This window comes from Pseudopipra pipra, chromosome 5, assembly GCF_036250125.1.
Source record: "Pseudopipra pipra isolate bDixPip1 chromosome 5, bDixPip1.hap1, whole genome shotgun sequence".
In the NCBI taxonomy this organism is placed as follows: Eukaryota; Metazoa; Chordata; class Aves; order Passeriformes; family Pipridae; genus Pseudopipra; species Pseudopipra pipra.
The window spans coordinates 54889253-54909855 of NC_087553.1; the positions used below are offsets into that span (position 1 = coordinate 54889253).

Genomic DNA, 20603 nt, shown 5'->3' on the forward strand with positions numbered 1-20603 from the left:
AATGATACAAAAAAAAAAAAAAAAAAAAAAAAGAAAAAGAATTTTAGCACACTAAATATCCATACTTCAGATAATCCACAGTTAACCAGGCAGGCAAAGAAAGCAAGGTGCTAATCTGAGATACAGCAGCACAGCCAAAGTAAAATTATCTGTGTATTTTGAAATAGTCATTGCACTTACTTGCACATTTAGTGTCTTAAAAATTACAACACCATTACCTGTTATTTAATTTTTAAATACGTTTTTAAACAGAATCCAGACGTATATTGTCAAGCACCACACTGGTTCAGCTGGACTGAGTTCCACAGACCTATCTAATTCGGGGCACCTGAGAATTCAGCCTTGCCACAGCATTACATTGAACCATGGAGCCACAATTCCACAGTTATCTTATATTCACAGAATCACAGAATATGCTGAGTTGGAAGGGACCCACAATAATCAGGAAATCCAACTGCTGGCCTTGCACAGGACCATCCACAACAGTCACACCATGTGCCTGAGAGTACTGTCCAAATGCTTCTTGAACTCTGTTAGGGTTGGTTAACTCTTGGGAACTCTGTTAGCTCCCCACTTCCCTGGGGAGCCTGTTCCAGTGTCCAACCACCCTCTGGGTGAAGAAACTTTTTCTAATATCCAACCTAAACCTCCCCTGACAGAATTTCAGGCCATTCTCTTGGGTTCTGTCACTGGTCACCACAGAGAAGAAATCAGTGTCTGCCTCTCCTCTTTCTCTCCTGAGGAAATTGTTCATAATGTGGCTCTTTGGCATCAGGTACTGTCATACACCTCTGCTTTCTCAGCAGAGAGTACAATGTAGAGAATTTGCAATGTCTTCTTATGAACGAATACATACAGATCACTTTTAATTGTTATTATGACATTCTTAATTAAGTTGTCTTAATTATTTAATAGGTTATCATTTAATATTCTAAATTACTAATCAGCAAATGAACACAAACTCAGAGATGATATTTTTTCCTATCTCTTCCTGACAGAGGGAGGAAAGTGCTAATTGAAATCTTTATGTTTTACCTATCAGGAAAAAAAGGGCCAAATTTCTACAGAAACTTAGGGATTTCTAATAGCTTTCATACACCAGTCCAAGGGAATCTCTACTTCCCAGTTACAATACTGTTATCTGTGTATTGCTGCAAGGAGAAAAATTCCTTTGGCTTGTTTCTTGAATCACTGAATCCATATTGGCACCAGCTTCCTATACCATAGATGATCTATTATTGTTTGCTGATTTGCCTATTTTGATTATTTTTTCTTAAGAACTATTGCCTGATTCTCATTACTACATCTATTACATCCCAAAAGTGTTTGTCCTTGCCCATTGTTATTCCAAGCATAAAAGCGTTTTGTGAAGAATCTAATCATTAATAAACGCAGAAAATCAAGAAAATTAATGTTAACTCTAACAAAAAGTGACATGTTACTAGACAAAAGCAAAACAAAATATAAGTTTTGCATCTCTGCATCTGAATACTTCTACAATGAAGATTGCCTTCAGTGTGAATAAGAACGTGTTTTAAGAGAGATGTTCTATCTTTAATGAATGCTAGTATTTATTTTCTGATGCATAAGATCATTTGAGGCACATATGTTACTATATATTAAGGGTAATTAGTCAACCAAAGTCATAGTTAGATGGCTATGTCATGTATCGAGAGGCTTTCCAACACTCTCAGCAGTCTTGTCCCCCTATCAAAATGTCAACCTTCTGTTTTTCCAAAGTACTTTGCTTATTAGGTTGATGCACACTATCAGTGATAGGATTTGAACAAAAACAAGGGTCCAGCCAGGTGAAGCTTGGGATGTAGACTTACATGAAGACTTTACTGAGGTCCCTTTTGTAAGCTTTCTTAAGCTTAACGTATTTAATCTTTAAGCAAAACAGGCAAACAGGTTTAGATATGGGATAAAAGAAGCATGTAATTGTCAACTGCCAGTGTAAAAATAACTTTTAAATTACATCAGCCAGTTTTATTCACAGGTAAACATATCACCTTTTTCAGTTCAATATCAATTAGTTGCGGTTACATTATTATTTTGTTAGATTGAGAAATTCATTCTACAGCTTTCAGGCTTGTCCTGAATTCTTCTCTGCTTTACTTGAAAGAAATATTTGCAAGTCAGAATATCTACCATTTCTAACAAAAATTGTTTGTACATAGTTCTTTACCATCTACAAATAGTGTAACAACGTAGCATAAATAATTTACTCATCTGCTTTAAAATGGAATATAGAGCCTTTTTCTGGCACTAAATTTCTTCACATTTTTATGAACATCTTGGTTCCCCCACAATGGACAACTAATTTGCCAACAACGACAAATAAGCCTTTATAGCAGGTGATACTAATATTCATATGGTATTTTTGAAAATCCACTAATGAAAAGATGGACACTCTACTGTGAAAAGCTTCAGCCAATTATCTAAGCTGATATTAGGCTATAGTGATAGACACTCAAAAAGCCCTTTACTACAACCTCTTTCCCAAGTAATAGGGCAGAAATGTAAGAGAAATATTTAGCAGATATCCTGTAAATGAAACAATCAGCAATTCATTGTTAAAAAAAGAAAAACTAGAAAAAAATGCCAAGCTCTCAGATGTCCCCAGAGTCCTTCAGCACAAAAAGTAACAGAGGTTCTAAAAAATGACATAAATTAATAGTTTGTTACCTCATATATTTTGAGAGCACATTTTTCAACTACTTCTACTCATGCAAAAGCCCTTAGGAAAAAAAATCATTCTATCCACATAAAACTCAAATGCAAATATTACAAAATGCATATATATAATAAACTACATATAGCCATCTACAATCTGAGTGAAATGGCTATCAAGCAATGAAAAACTGCAGTATCTAAAGAGGCTATTTGCATGAAAATAGTGTAGAAGGAACACCATTCCATCACTGTGGCAGCAAGTTCAGCCATGACTGTACTGTGTATCTCAGCATCCCTGCATTGAAGAATGTGTTAAGTACTACTAGGAACAAAACAAAATGCACCTCAGACTTGTTGGTACATTTATAATTGACTGTGTAGGCTATCTCCAACACAAAAACCACCTTGTATACATCCTTACCTATATATTGCATATACAACTGTTGCTCAAACTAATAGCAGGGTATCAATTTCAGCTAATGATGAAATGCTAGATCCAGAAAGGTACTCACGACATTACAGTGTCTAACCTCTTGGCGCCCTGCTGGCTTTGAAATCTACAGCCTGGGCTAAGTGCCCAGACACAGAGAGAGATAAGTGCCTAAGAAAAGGATTCCTATGTGCCAGCAAACTGAATAAGGAATAATCATTCCTCCAAAATAGGTAGCTGAGGTAATAAAAAGACAAGTTTTAAGGCCAGCAGTAAGGATTTATCTTATGAAACATGAACAAAGGAGAGATTTCCCAAATCAAGAAGAAATAGGGTTTGAGAACAGATGTCTCATACGTGATACCAATGGATTTACCATTTGCTGCAGAGGTGCCAAAGGGCAGGTGGTTCAGACATCTAATGTCCCTGGAGAATTTATGGCTCTGAATCATAAGAACAAATAGCATCTACACATTTCACTCTGTCAGCATTTCTGACTGATTTGGGATGATGACTGCTTGTCCCTGTGGCTGGTTTTTAAAATATTTTTTATCCTTCATTGTCTGGGGATGTACTTAAAAAACTACATTGGTCTAAATTTCCCTTGGCCAAAATGATGATAAATCTAACATTTGTAAGAAGAAATGAGAGGTAACTTTCTTCTTACTGAGAAGGAAGTTATATGTTTAAGCCCTATCAATTAAAAGGACCTATGATGAGGCTTCAGAGGGCACTGCACTAAAAGCTGTTATTGAGACCAAAAACGAAGTCAGCCAGACAGACTCACTTCAGGTAGCTCTACTATGGAGACTAGTAATTTACCCACTGCTCTTGTAGCCATTCCCTAATTCATATATGACATAGGAAATGAAATTAAGAATTTGCATCTGTCACACATTTGAAAGACATTAAGAGGCCACTGATGGAAAGTAGTTCTTCAGCTACTCTGGGGGAAAATAAAAGTCTTAGCACCAAACTGTGCTAAGCCTCTTTTGTCTGTTCTCAGATCTGTAAAGCTAAGGTCATTCTCAGCCATCTCAGAGCTTGATTTGAGAAAGAAAACAGTTAATATGAACTGCATTGTGTCAGTGATGACAAGTATCCATTTCTCTTCTGTCTAGCACCTATCAAGTGTGATATCCAGCACCTGGGGCCAGGTGATGATAAAGAGAATGAGGGCAGAGGTGGGAGCTGGAAATCAGGTTCATGGCAGAAGATGCCTCACTTGTGACCCAGTGCTCAGTCCAGCCACTGTGCACCATGGTTAGCAGCTGGTAACCCACGTGCTTTTAAAAATGGAGTTGTCACCAGACCCGATCTACAAAACCATGTTTCTGAGTCCTTTTCTCCATTGTGATAAAAATCACATCTTAAACAAATTGTTCAAGGCTAGGCTTGGTTTGCTTACAGGTGGTCTGTATAACACAACTTGTGAGAAACACATTACCACCAAACAAAAAAAAAAAAAAAAAGGAGATTTTGAAGATATTGTCAGTACACAGGATCAATAAACATTTTCTATTCTTTTGGTGCTCTTACAGCAGTGATTCTTCCAACAGGGGAAAAAAGTATATGTAGTGCCTACGTAATTTTGGCAGTTAAAATTGCAATGATTTTAAAATAATAAATACTAGTTTTTACTCCCTGGGGTTCTGAAATCACAAGACGACATGGTGCTTGTAAACCATTAAATACTCAACTGTATGAAGCTGGGTGTCAGAATTTAATTGAATCAACACTGAATGTGTATTTGGAAAATATCAGACAGACTTTGTAGAAAATTTGCACTAACAAATGAATTTCCTGAAGAAAAAGTTGAATGATGAAGATAAATGCAAATACAAGGGCCGTATTGTCTCCCACCCCAGGTAGGACTCAGAACTACATTATGGACCACCTTAGTAGGTTATGCAAGACAGGGTACTGTCTTTGTACCAAAAAAGCTGAAGACAGTTTTCAGTTCAAGTGGGATCAGTGTTGGGACCACAACCATACTACATGGAACTAGTTTACCCTCTGAACTATTTTTTTCCCCACATAAATATAACACTAGTCTTAGCATTGGAATAGGAAAGGGATCAAGCTATGCACTTGCTTTGACAAGCTGTCTATTTCTTAGCATAAGGAGGTATACGTCACCTGACGTATATACATCTTTGCAAGTCGATTATTTCATGACAGCTTCATCACAAATCGCATTGTTCCTGAAAAAGCTCAGGACAAATAGCCAGGGCACAACTGGGATGCAGTCCTACCTAGCAGGAATTTGTCAGCTGGCTTTAAGATGAATTATATGTGACTGGTCATTAGGCCAAAAAAATTTTAATGTAGGCCTGTGGAAAGTTTCAAAAAGACATTACAGAAATATTTGAAGTTTTTCTTCCAAGTAGAGGAACAGATGTCAGACACTCAGAAGAAGCCTCAGTGAGAACTCCTGTGAGGCTCACAGGGTGATGCCGCAGGCAGAGAGAGCCTCTGTCTGACTGGACTGGACACTGCACACTTCTGACAGTATGACATATGAGGAAAACCAGACAATTCTATTTCTCCTCCTCTTCTAGTACTTCCACTGGTTATATTTGAAGTCTAGAAAATCTAGACCTGGTTATATCAAAAGTTCCAATTGCCAGGAACCTAGATGAGCACAAAGATTGTTGAAGATACTAAAAACTACAAGATGCTCCAAACTCAAGTTCTGTGCACAAAAATCAGGATAGTCTGTGAGTCCATCAAGACATTCTTTTTAAGTAGAGAGTTCATTATTTGACGACTTTGGATAGTAAGAAATCTGAATGTTAAAGAAAAATAAGGTAAGTAACTGTTCTGCATGAGACTTTCACTGATGTTGATAATCAATAATTTTTAGTATTTATTATTCAAACTACAACCAATTTGCTACCATCCCCTTGTGTGTCTCCAGATTCCATTAAGAATAATTTTCTAGAGCATGAGTCAACAGGGAGTGACACCTAGGAAGATATAATTACAGGCTGAAGATCAAATTTCTCAACCAAGAATTCTTCACAATTAAATTTATCCTTAATGCCAAAGTCCTACAGCTGGGAGGTCTGAATGCAGCCTTGCATTTTTTTCCAGAGCTACCTTCACTTAACTCCCCCAAGAAACCATGAGTTTTCTGATGAAGCTATATGGACTTAAGGATAGCTTAGCTTTATGAGTAAGAACCCGAGCATTCAGCAGGGTCTGTTCTTCCACATAAGTCCACACCATGGTAACTTCATTGCTATTCATGTCCAAATCTAGTTAAATAAAATCTCACTCCAATGCACCTCCTTTTTTGCAGTCATGAGTTAACTGTAGTATGGAAATAACCTAAACTCTTATGGCTTCCCGTTTCCTCAGAAGCTCACCAAATACCTCAGCAAAAAATTCACTGACTTACTTTTGCAAAGACAGTTAATTCTTCAGCCAATAGTGTTACTACTTTTTGATATACAGTAATAGAAAGAAAATAATTTAAAAAAATAAGGATTTTAAACAATAATTAACTCTGAATGGATAAAAGTGGCACTTAGTATCTAATACCCCAAAGTATAATGGAGCATGAAGGATTTTGTTATAACCTTTGAACAGACAAAAACACTCATCATTTCAAGCCCATGTATTGGTGTCTTAATTCCTTTACTTAAGTAAAACTTATTTCCTCAAAATCCCCTAATATTTTTGACAAATGTGTTTTCATTGCACTAGCAGGTCAATTATGCTTTTTCACTAACCTGTCAGCAACAGTCATGAGCATTTCTACCCAAAATTAACATCCTTTAGGATATCAAAATCCCTCTTGTTTATTTTAGTGTTATAGAAAAGGCTTTTTAGCAAAGGTTTATTGTTGTGTCTTATATTTATTAATTCTTTTGCAAAAAAATTTAAAAAATAAAAATTAGAAAGCATTAAGTGAGACCATGAAAGAACACAAAACATTCTGATAAAGACAATTCACCCATTCCTTTTAAACCTATTTTTTACATTCCTACATGTACATTCACAGGCATATAGCCATGCATATTTCACAAACACATGTGCTCACAAAGATCCTTACATCATGGGGAAAGCAGATGCTAATTCTAAAATAGAAAATGAAGAGAGAAAAAAACAGCTCTGACTCCATATGAGACCACTAGCTATTGGCTTCAGTCATCAGAATCAGTTTCTAAGGTGACATGAAGTAAGAGAAATCTGCTATTTTATACTTCCATTCTGAACAGTAAAATATTCACTTTTCATTTTTATTTCTTTTTTTTTTGTTCCCCCCAGAAGCAACAGTTCCAAGTGTACCACTATATATTCCATTAACACCAGCATCGATGGAAAATAACTGCAAGGGATATTTTCACTATCACCAAACCTACTGATTTTTTTTTCTATTTCAGAAAAAAGAACCCAATCCACAAAGTACACATTTTTCATCCTTTGACTTTTTAGTGCTATTTGTGTAAATGAAAGCCAGCTTTCACAGTCTTGAAAGTGAGACGCTAAAAGAAAAATTCATCTGTAGTGGAGATGTTTATGAATGGGTAAAAAACACATAGCCAGCCAAAAACAAAAAAGCCTGAAAAGAATGAATTCTGGAAGGTTGTGAGAGAGGATTTTTCCTCTCCACAGTAAATCCCTGTATAACTAGTTCAGAAAGGACATGGGATGCCCAGTCAAACTTCAAAACGATCTGTGGCCAAAAAAAATTTAATTGAAATTTGCGTCCACTTACATTTACTGGTCAACTGTTCCAATGTTTCACAGATATGTCTTTTTTTTATCATCACAGTGAGTGTGAATATTTTCTTCTGGGGAAACATTGTTCTTCCTAGTTGTAGATTTAGAACTTGCAGAGGCATAATACAAAAAAAGAAATTTACTGCTATTTTCTGTTTTCTGGATACATGCCAGGTATACCCTTAATGAGGAAAGGAGACCCCCTTTATTCTTGGTGTTTTTTTCTAAAGATCTGGAAAACTTACAGTGGTTTATAGAGCATCATGAAGATGACACAGGAGCTTATAGCATTCCTTGTAAGTAACTATGTTTAAACAGGAAAAGAAAGTCCATCACAAGGAGGGCTGGATTTTGCTAAAACATTCTTTTCTAAATAAATATAATCTTTCTGCTTTCAGTATACTTTGCTCCCTACAGTGCTCTCTGGTTTAACTGTTTTTTGTTCCATTCTCCACCCTGTTTATTTTAAATATTTTACCAGTGATACAAAAGACTGTTTTCAATTAAGTTGTCCTGGGTTGCCTTATTTTAATACTAGGCTGGTATCCTACTTCTCTCTTACATGCTTCTTAGTGCTATCATGGTGTTCAGAGATTGTATTCAGTCACCTCCTTTGAACTGAAATGCTATACACAGGCAGTGGAACCTGACTTTTAATCATGCCTTCTAAGAAAAATATTCTTAGAACATGTGATTAATGTTCTCATTCTGAAAGTTATTGGTCTGCTTTTATAAATGAAGACATTCTTCTCTTTTGTGGTCATAAAATAATCACAGATCTCTTGTATTCACTGGGTTTTTAAAAAAAAAATTTTACTTTTTTCTATCTTCAAGAAGGTATGTAGCAAAATCAATTTTCATCTTTCCTCATGTATTTCTGTAACCATAAAGTCCAGTATCAGAAAATTATTCTTAAAATTAGGGATGTGTTATTTATATTAGGTTACCTCTAGTCATCCAATATTTATTTTCTCATAATGTGAAATATCAAAATAGTTTGCATATAAAGAATTACTTAACTTTGATGAAGATAAGTCTAAGTTTGACTACTGATATTTGAGCTTGAATGTGACATTCAAAAAAGAGTCTCAAAATTTGAAGTTCAAAAAAATAACCTCAGAAAATAACTGTCAGCTAATTTTTGTCCAAAACCGGGAAAAGAGAATTCTGTGGTTTTCTCTACATGAAATTATAAGAACAAATTTGCAATGAAAATCAAGAAGGGATCACTTCTGACTGGGAATCTTGTAGGTAAATCTAATCCCCAGAAAGTAAATATAATGTAGATTTACAGTCTCCTGCAATAAAATGGAGATGCACATGGAAATCATGAGGTTTACTGCAGAAATCCTCTGCACAGCATACCTAGACTGAAGTTAAGCCCATGCTAACATTATTTGCGTGCTCACTTGCAACGTTGTGCTCAAGGAGCCTTGTCCGCTTTCATGGAAATTTCATCAAGAGCCACAAAGGTTTCAGCCATGCAGGAACAAGCCAAAGTTCTCTTATAAGTTATGATTATCTTACAGTGATGACACCATATATGTGCAGCTCTGTTCATGGATTAGACTAAAAAAGAAAAGATTTTCAGGCCCAAAGGGACAATTATCATCTTCCTTGGCCTCTTCCACATCTAAAGGTGATCAGAATCTTTTTCGAAAGCTGAATTTAGCTTTTGGAAAGACAGTTCAATTAAAAATTAAATATTTTGAATTTGTTAGGCAAAATTTGAAAGGATGAAATGACATAGTGGTTAATTTTTTTTCCTTTTATCTTAGCAATATTAAAACATTAAGATAAAATTTAATTTTTTTATTTCAAATGTATCATTTTGAGCTTTTTTTTTTTTTTAATTCAGTACACGATGACATGCCAGCATTACTGAGACAGAGAAATTAAACACTTGGGAAGTAAATGTTTTATTTTCTATGTAGAATTCTGAAGTGTCACAAAACAAATTTCAGTATATGTTTTAATTTTTTTCAATATCAGAATTTTCAATGCAATGGAAATATAATTTCTGACTGATTCCATGTGTAGTGAGTCAAAGAATGTTACCCTAAAATGTCTGAAACCAGATGGTTTCCATCTGAGTTGAAGTGTATATAACTAAAAAAAAATAAGCAATTTCAAGATATGAAGGGTGTGTCACACCAATGTAGAAGTTTCTCATATTATTTATAATCCTCATTACTGGAAAAAAAAGTCCCTTTAAATTGGGTTAATGTTTAATGTTTCTAGCTTCAGTTTCTAAACAATTAGGTCTGTTTACACCTTTTTCATCAAAAACAGTTATTCACCTCCTCATTCTTCCAAACACAACAACTTGTTACATTATTAAGTTTTATGATCAAGTTACATTAAAAATTAGGAAGGCCGAGTTTATTTAATTAGGTATCTAGGCTTCAAGTCACATTTTTTAAATTCATGTATCTATTTTGATCTTAGCACCTAACTGTATTTATTGACTTTTAAGTACTTTGAGAGTTGGACACTTGGGTAAAAACACCATTAGGATCTAAAAATATTAAGGAATTTTATCTGTTGACTTTTTACCATTGAGGGTAATAAAAAATTGAGATAATGAGGCTAAGTCTTATATACTGCTTCAGGTCTTTATATTTCTTTATACCAGTTGAAAATAAAGTGATATTAAGCCGCAACAATATTTCTTTTGTAACACAGGAATTAAAATATGGGAATGAGTTAGTGACTCTGCAGTCTTCCATGTAAATAAACCTACCAAAGATTACCTTAATTTTAAAAATGTAACTGAATTAAAGCTGGCTACACAGATACGGTAGCTTTAAGAAAGTCTACAGCAGTGTTTTGTGAGATCTGGATCAGAGAACCAAGTTAACGAGAGGAGCCTGTTGTCTCTGCATTTAACACCAAGTGGTAAAATATCTCTTGAGAAATCCAGGAGTGAGTGGATCAGCTAATTGGTCATTTCTCAAAGCATGATGGGATACAGGATTAGCTGAATTCATAAAGCCCTAGAGAAAAAAAGACATTGGATCAAAGGTGACTAACCAGGTAGACATGTGCAGAGGGCTGCAATGGGCCTGAGAATTTACAGCTGAATCAAGCAGCTGGAAAGTGTTCAGAAGACCTATGCATGAAATCAAAGAAGACCTTGCAAACTGAATATGTGTTAATATGCTGTAAGGTATGTAACAACAGTGTAGAAACATCAAGACAAAAGTAAAAGCACTGAAATGCTTTTAATAAATGCTAAAACAGTGCTTGCTTGTTCTTGGACGAAAGTTACTATCTATGCACGTAGAATTAGTGATTTGCAAGCTGCAAATCGAGCTCTGGGGGGTGGGAGCCCAGGGCAAGAGGCCATGAACTGGAGCTGCCCTTTGCACAAAGGGCACAGGAACCTGTGGGACCAGTCGAGTGACCGGGCACTGAGAGACACAGCAGGAGCCAACTACCCCAGACTGTCACACACTTAGACTGCCAGGGTATGAAAGGTAAGGAAACCTTGTCTGACTGTGTGAGTGGGTGTAGGGAGTCAAGCAGGGCACCTGTTGTCTCACTGGAGCTGCCCACTATGAAGGTGCTTTGGTCCCAGCTCAGGTGGTCCAAGTGTGACTGCCAGAGAGTCTCCTGGATGACCAGACAGGAATGTTTCCTTCACATATAAAATAAATTGCAGTAATACAGCAGTGTTTACTTTTATAAAATGTCTAATTACTCACATCTGTCTCTTGTTTGAGGACACAAATATCAAATTAATCTTCTGAATTAACCCTTTCTTGTAAATCATACAGCAGGCATATACTAAGGATTCCGGGTAGATCTGATTCAGATCACCCTATTTCTAAAACAGTGGGAATGCAATGTCTTGTCTTGTTGGCAAATGACCAGCAAACAGGATTGAATTCTGCTGTTATGTGGTCTGTCAGGAATTTTACTAGGACAGGATTTAACCATGCCTATCCTTTTTTCGGATAGTAGAAACATGGCTTCATTCTCATTAACATTCTGAAAGGAACAAAGGCTCTACCTAACATCAAAGAAGGAAAAACATGAGGAGAAAGCTGCTATTCATGCAGGCAGAAACACAAAAGTCTGCTCTTTTCTTCAAAGTGCACAGTTAATGTAAAATCACCTGTAAAGAATGGCAGCTAGTGGGAAGAAGAGTTTTGGCTCTCCTAGTCCAAACTTGGAAAATCTCAGTTACAATATATGGATCTCACTGAACCTCAACCAAGCTGCTCAGTGATATCAGATGAATGGATGCAACTCTGTTCAGAAATAAAGATGCTAACATACACTACAGTAAAAGGAAAATCTGGATACTTTCACTGATGTAGTTATCAAATGGAGGAAAAGCAATGTCTGTAAGTCAAGGAAGGCTTAGGACACAGAAAACAGATCAAACACTGGGAAGGTTGCTGAACCATGGTTTAATCCTCGTCACAGAGCGGCACCATTCTTTGTTCTACCATAGATGAAATCTCGCCAGTGCTCTTCAGGCTTTGTTTCTGCCTTGATTTTAATGTTTTAAAATTAGAATAATCCAGACCTAACTCTTTCCATGCAAATATGAGCTGCACTACAGTAAATCACCATTAGCTGTAAAAGAAATTGAAGGAACTGATTGCTGTGTCACATATTATATATTCATGGTATCTAACAACCAACAAAAGATGTCTGCAGCTCACCCCCTTCTAATACAAGGTTCGATAAATCCACCACATTTTTTAGACAATAAGGTAAAAAAAACCCAACAGTGATACAAAAAAAAGTCACTAAGTACAAAATTGCTTTTACTGAGCATCACACAGTAGTGGACACCATTATGCTGTTAATACAAGATGAAATAAAAGCCTATTTGAGCCTGCATCTAGTCTCTACATAGAATTCTTATCAACAAACTATCGCATCAAGGCTCTGAATTATGTCTATGCTATTCATCTGATCACATGGTTTCAGTAATTTGAGACAATTCTTCTATTGCATGTAACATTTTTAAGCATCCTCCATTATGTTTTTCTTTTTCCCAAAAGCTATAAAAATTATACCAGACAAAAATCTATTATCCATCAATTTTTATCTCATACATTATAAAAGAAAAATGCAGAAATATATGTTTTCAAAATTAATTAATTCTAAAATGTATTGCTCATCAAATCTGTCAAAAGATGTAACAGGGAAAATGAAGGTACTTCAATTTACTCCAAGTTATATCTTGAATAAACACATATGATTAGTCCCATGGACTCATGAGAAAGAAACTCTACCTTGCAGTAACAAAAAATCCATCTTACATTACTTGAAAGTAGCAAGTGGGGATAAAAAAAAATAAGATAACATAGAAGACAAAGCAAAGATAAGCAAGTAATGACTGGAGAGCTGTGCTGCAGTCACTCATTACTCAGTGTAATGCACAAATAATAGTGCTGATCCTAAAACAAAATCCTCTGAAAATGCCTACCGCTAAAATAATAACATACCTTTGTTTGCAATGCTTTATGATTAATCACTGTCAAGTTTTGAAGTGGAAAAAATATGCAGTAGAAATGAATAATTTATTATCCAGACTTCCAAAGAACTTGATCTGCTTATTTAAACCAGTTTCATCAGTGAATTACATACTTCTACGAAGTGAAAGAGTAGAGGAACAAGGGTCTGCTAAACCCTTCATAATAAAACTACTATGGGAGTTTGCATTGAAATATTAAAGTCAAATGTGTGTTTTCAAATCCCACAACTCAAAAAAAGTTACTAGAAATTTGAGTTTTAAAATTTTTGCCTTTTCAAATTCTGAATTTTGATAGCAGGCAAAGTATCAGAACTTTGAGAATATTTTCCTGTATGTTAGCAACATCACAATCAGCCAAAGACGTACAAAGAGTATTTGAAGAGACAGTATCAATCAGAATGCCTTTCCCACCATTTAGAAAGTTTTCAGTGATGGAAAGATGGAAAAGAAGAAGGAAATCAATTTCAATAACATGCAGGTTTTGGCTGGGATACAGTCAATTTTTTTCATAGTAACTTGTACAGTCCATGTTTTGGATTTAGGATGAAATAATGTTCATAACACAGGGATGCTTTCATTACTGCTGAGCAGTGCTTACACAGAGCCAAGGATTTTTCTGCCTCACACCCCATCCCACCAGTGAGGAGGCTGGGGGTGCACAAGAAACTGGGAGGAGAGACAGCTGGGACAGCTGACCCCAACTGACCAAAGGGATATTCCAGACCATATGGCATCATACCAATAGATAAAGCTGGGGGAAGAAGAAAGATGGGGATGTTTGCAATGATAGCATTTGTGGTGAATTACTTCATCATTTAGCTTTGGTTGTGTGCACAGTTTTTGCTTTACCTATTAAACTGTCTTTATCTCAACACACAAGTTTTCTCACTTCTACTCTACTGATTCTCTCCCCCATCCCACTGCGAGGCTAAATGAGTGAGGGGCTGTGTGGGGCTTAGCTGCCAGTTGAGATTAAGAGATAGCTCTGAAGAGCACAAACATCTTCTTCCTCTTTTTTCTTGTGCTTGTTTCTTGCAGAGGGACTGACTTATTTTAGAACAGAGTAGCCAAAAAATGAAAACAACAGGAATTTGGGAGAAGAAAAAAAAAGAGATGAACTGCAGAACACTACTCCTGATAGCTTGTCTGAAAATAAATTTAATTCCAAAGAAAAAAGTAACTATATATATATATATGTATACACACATACACAACAGTTTAAGACACTCAAGGTGCTGTGTACAATATCTGTTTACAAGAAGAGAGGACAAGTCAGGAACAGTGGCATATAAACTTGAAGTCTGCTAGAACTCATATTAGACATTTCTGTACAATCTGCAGGACATGCTCCAACTTCAAGCAATGCATAAGGACACCGTCATATGCTGTCTTGTGATAAAGAACAGGAATGCTTAGTCTCCTCATCACCATCACTGTAGTCAAGCCCGAAAGTATTTAATGAAGGAAATATGTCTGTCATGCACTTAAAGAGACTCCAGCAGCTACAGAAGTGTTAGTTGTAAAACCCTATCTGGAAAAAGGACATAAAGAGCACAAAACTATGTGCAATAGAATTAACTACTGATCAGCTTCCTTGAAGCTGTCTGATCATTTATTGGAAAATAATATACGAATGCACTAGCAATCACCTTTAACCATCTGTGTGGCTGATAGATTCAGGGCAGTCCTTTAGAAGCTGAAGGGCAATGCTGCTGATGATAAAAGTCCAGAGGCAATCCCACATGGGACTTCCTAAATTGAATTCCTGCTCTCTCACAATATTCCTATGTTTTCCTTCAAGTTGCATGCCTCATATTGGAACTGCATACCGAGCTCTACTCAGGCACAGTGAGAGTATGATTTAAAATCAAAGCCAACATATTCTGTCTATTTTTGGTTTTTTTTAATAAGACACAGTGAAATGATGCCTGTAGCACTGGAGAATTTACAGTCAGCCTTGGTCCTTCAAACAGAGGCAGTGAAATGAAACAGGCAAGGACCTATCAAAAACAGAGCACAAGAGCATGTACGCAGAGTTACTTGCCAGAGATGTAAATTCTGAGAAACAATCAAGATCATGTCTTAATAGATAACTTAGTTTTCATTCTCATAGCTAGCCAGAAAGAAGCCCAGCTTCTCTCAATTGCTAAATCCAGGGACTAGTGACTAGCAATGAAGAGGATAAGAAAATATTTTACTTATACCACAGACTCCTGGTATTTTCCCACTGAGCATTTTCTGAATATCTGTCAAATTCTCTCCTCAATTCTCCTCAGATACTTCTGTCTATAAAGCCAGGATCATCCTTTCAGAGCATGAACCAGTACAATAGGACTGAAATGACTCACTCAAAATCAGTTTTCCAAGAGAGGATATGACTGAAAAATATTTACTCTAATGTAAGCTTGGCAATGCAAATTTCCACTTCACTAAGAGAAGGATAACTCTGTCAGAAAGAAAACATGTTCATCACAGGGTAACAACATGTACCAGGACAGTTACACTGGAGTTTGAACACACATTCATCCCCCGTCTTATTTCACAGGAGCTTCACAGACGGATGAAAACTCTCACCATCACTTCTCAGATCACCTATGAGCAGCAACACCTCTTTGTTGATAATTAATGATGAAAAAATGAGGTAAAATCAAAGCATAAATTATTTGCTACATTTTGTTTGTCACTGCAGAGACTAGGAAAAAGGCATATTATTATTGTGATCAAAGTCTAGAATGGACAAAATGCTTCTCTTCTAATATAATTGTAAATATGACAGGAAAGGACTTCCTTTTTGCATCTTCAGAGAAGGACTTAGTTCCATTTCTTTTTTTTCTCTTTTAAATAGTTGTGGCTGAAAGTTCCCTGCCAGCTATCAGATTAATTAAATTTTGCCAACTGAGCTCACTGGCGTTCCAGTGGCAAGGGAATCTGTACAGAACACCCGTGATAGGTCTGACCAAGGTTCATCTAGCTTGATAGTCCCTTTTCTGGCTATGACTCACAAGGGAAGAGTAAAAGAATCGACCAAACATATATGCTGGAACATTGTTTCAGCCTTCAATAATCTCTAGCTCAAGTGACAAAGGGTGCCTTTATGCTCATTAAAAGTCCTTGATAGAATTTTTCTCTATTAATACATCTAGTCCCTCTGAATACAGGTGAAAACTATGTTAGATGGTCCAGGGGTTCCCTAGACATCACTAAGTCTAAACTTCAAAGTACTTAAAGATCAATTTTCCTTTTTATTTCTCCATGATTAGTCTTAAGCTCCAAAAAACATAGTTTGATCCTAATACCATGGCAGTCTTTCCAATGCTGCATGTACTTTGCATTTAAGTTGGTGGTCTTACGCATCATATGTACACATCATTTCATCACTATTTCCCCCTCTTTTATGAATAGATCTGTCATGTATATTTAGATACATTTCTATGCAACTTCCCAGAATATTCTAGTGTCTAAAACTGTACATATATTTTTATATCCCCATATGTGCGTCTGCAGGTTTTTTTCATGGACCCCAGAAAACTGGCCAAGAAAAACAGCATATGTACAGGCATATACGCACATCTCTAAAGGCTACATTAAAGTCTTTTTGAAGTAACAAGTTCTTTAGTTTCTAGGACAACTTAAATCAAGGATCAGATATATTTGACAAGCAATTTGGTACTCTGGAATCAAGAGAACTTTATTTTTTTATGAATTACTCAAAGTACTAGTTATGGAATAATACCATATATATTTTCTTTGTGGCTTTTTTACAATGACCTCACAGTTATCTTTTACTTACATAGTGAACTGCTCCTTGTTATGTATTCAAATATTATGATTTTCTACATCTATTTCAGTTTGTAACTGTCCAATAATTGCACTGTTATAAGGTAAAGTTCTCATATTAGATGCTGAAGAAACTTTTCCCATACATCTGAAATAATCATATTTATAATAATAAATTAAACAAGACAAAATTAGTTACTTATTTGAGCTTACCAATTTCATAAGTTTGCTTCTAGAAGTCCTATTTCATACTACATAGCTCCCACTGAAGTCACTGAAAAGGTTTCATTTTTCATAGTTTGGAATGTTCATTAGATATTTATATAAAAAATAGGGAAAAAATATGCTACAATAGATAGAACAAAAGCAATTTCTTAGGGCAGTAAACTCTCACACTCCAGGGCATAACACAGCCAGTAATTTATAGGGTTAGACAGAAGCTTTACTCACACACAGGTTATTTTGAAGAGAATATAATTAAATGTTAAGTACCTTCCATCAAAGCATCCATTCAGTTGTAAACTGGACAAAATACGGTACCACAATTTCTTTGCCTGGATCTTTGCGAATTCAACTCCCTGACTACCATTCCTGTTCAAGTGACTTTCACATCTCCTTATCTCAGTCCAGACCGCTCTCAGTATGGCTCACACAGTCAGACATCAATTGAATTAGACGATGACATTCTGTCATAGTTTGAGATTGCCCCCCCCGAGAAGCTGAGGGGGCTCAGAGGTGACTGGGTGCCAGGACAGTGTTCCCTGGAGAGCCAATCACCACTCATGTCGTTCGCTTCTGCTCAAAAATCATATATCACAGCACCGGAAGCTGTTGGCAGTTCTGTCTTGGTTGTTTTGCTGTTGGTGTCTGCTGCGTGTAGGTGGACAAGGCCAGGGGGTGGCTGCGACCCCCCAGCTCAGCCTTTGGCTAGAGTTAGAGTCAGCATTTGGAGTGTGTGCTGTGAAAGAAGAATTTCTCAGCACCTGAGGTAAGAGGGAGGAGGCCAGGCCTTCTTTCCCCCCCCTGCAGCTGTGGGACCCTTGGGACAGTGCATAACTGAACCGAGCTGCCTGTGGCCAAGGTTGGGGGGCTTTTCCCCCCACTGCATTTAGGCTGGTGGAGGGTGGATTTTGAGGCTCAGCACTTGAGCAGAGCCAAGTGGACGGGCTGATAAATCAGCTCGGTGCTCGGGAGAAGAATCCCAGGTGAAACTGGAGGCGAGCCAAGAGCTCAGGAATTGCCTGCCGAAGCTGACTGGGGGCAGCTGAGAACTGACGTGGAAGAATGAAGATTCTAGGACACAGACCCTTGATAAGCTACACTTCAGCAGCCTACGAACCGAGGTGAGACACCGAGAGGGAGGAATCACCAGCAGCAGAAGAGCAAAGACTCAAAACGATCTTCTTGGACTTCGTGAGGAGAGAAACTGCAACAAACAACCTGAACTTGGTGAAGGGGGAGCGTTCAGGAGCCCAGAACACTCCCACAGCAAAAGACTGTGTTACATATCAGCCTTAAAGGCTGTTCCTGAACTAAAGTTAAAGGAGGGGCTTGAAAGGACTGACTGATAGTAATGTAAAATATATATAGGTGCTTTTAGTTTGTATAGTATTTATTTGTGTAAATAAATGTATATACTTCCCCCTTTCCCTACAGAAGCCTCTGGCCTGAAAGTTTCTCTCTGGTGTTAGGATAAACTGTGGGAAGGGGTGGGGGGAAGCCTAAAAATTGGATTTTAAATTTCTAATGTGGCTCAAACTGCCACACATTCTTTAGGATTTAAAATGCATTTTTCTAGTCATTTTGCTTCTTCATTTTACTATATTCTATTTCCTAAATTCTTTATTCTTTAGGATATGAAATGATCATTTTTTCAAGTGAGCAAGGCAAATCCCCTGTATATTCCTTTCATATTGTACATACCACCCTGAAATACACCTACAGTTGAAAGCATAAATTATCTTCTTCCCTTATTTGCACATGGAGTCTTATGTGCAATATCTAAAACTGTATTGATCAAATTTATTCAAGGCTTGCAGAAAACGAAAATAAAGAAAATCCTTTTTAAATGTAGAAAGGTTAAGCATATAAAATGCACACAATTATCTTCCTTGTTATCAATACACTTCAGAAAAAATGTTGGAATAAGCAAAACACTTTGCCCACTGCAACCACTGATCAAAGGGTCTTTAAAAAGCACCGGGATGTGGTGATCAGTGACAGGACCCAAGGAAATGGTCTGAAGTTGCGTCAGGGGAGGTTCAGGTGAAATGTTAGAAAAAGGTTCTTCACCCAGAGGGTGGTTGGGCTCAGCCTCCCCAGAGAACTGGTCACAACACCAAGCCTGTCTGGAGTCAAGAGCATTTGGACAATACTCTCAGGTGTGTGGTGTGACTCTTGGGGATGGTCATGTGCAGGCCCTCAATGATCCTTGTGGATACCTTCCAACTCAGCTTATTCGGTGATTCTGTGATTAACTGTTTCAAAAGTCTGATTAGTCTGATTTTCCTGTTAATTCAAAGATGTGTCCTATTTGCTTAAGCATAATTTACCTTACAGGTACCTTATCATTTACCATTATACATCTTTCCACCAATTTATCAGTGAATGCATCTTACAAAACTCCTTGTCTACAGCTTCCTCTTTGGCTTGTGTCATACTTCTGGTAAATAGACTCAATCTCAAATAGGTGCTCAGATAAATTAACATAGGAAAGGAATTAAAATAAAGGAAAGCAGAAAGTGATTTAAAGTTTCCATGAGAATCCAAAGTGACTGTACACAGAACTATAGGGGTCTTTCACTCAATACAATGCAAAACCACAACCATAAACTAGAGTGCAGCACAGTGAACTGTGAAGTGTTGGTCATTAGAAGTAGAAATATCCATTCCTGTTGTTTTTCCTCCTTGGAGAAAAAACCCTAAAATGAGTAAGCTTGTCCCACTCTACTTTAAGGGTAATAAATAAGGCAGGTAATTTGTTCTCACCACTTCCTTCCATGCAATGACCACTACAGCTGGCTTTTACAGGTGAGAGGGCTGGAGGCAGGTCCCATGGCACATTGGATCATCACCAAAATCATGAAGAGACAAGTACGAACTTCCAGTAAGATACAGCACAGGGACAGCCTGAGGTGTCAGAAGTGACATTCATGAACTAGCCTGCTCCCTGCCTCCAGTGAGGCAGAAGGCACATACCACAGTAGCAGGGGACCTGCCTTGCAAACATCCTGAGCCTGCCTAGAGACAGAAAATTCACCTTGTCCAGGTAGGTCAAGGTCAGAGACTGTGTCTGCAGCCTTCTACTTCCCTCTGCTTCCCCTTTCCTCAAAGTCCCTCTGCTTCCCTCTGCTTCCCTCTGCTTCCCCCTTAAAAGTCCCACAGCATAAACTGCTCGATAACTTAAAACGAGATCTGTGGCAGTACATTAAGCTCTGCCTGCTAAGAAAAAAAAAAGCTGCAGAGACACAGAAATGTGTATTTAATTAATTG

The 20603-nt window shown here is 37.1% G+C and overlaps 1 protein-coding gene across 5 annotated transcripts in view; it reads right to left on the bottom strand.

Annotated features, from left to right (window-relative positions):
• The window catches only part of GRM8 (glutamate metabotropic receptor 8), a 332411-nt gene that overhangs the window by 186688 nt on the left and 125120 nt on the right, over nt 1-20603 (bottom strand). The window lies entirely within an intron of this gene.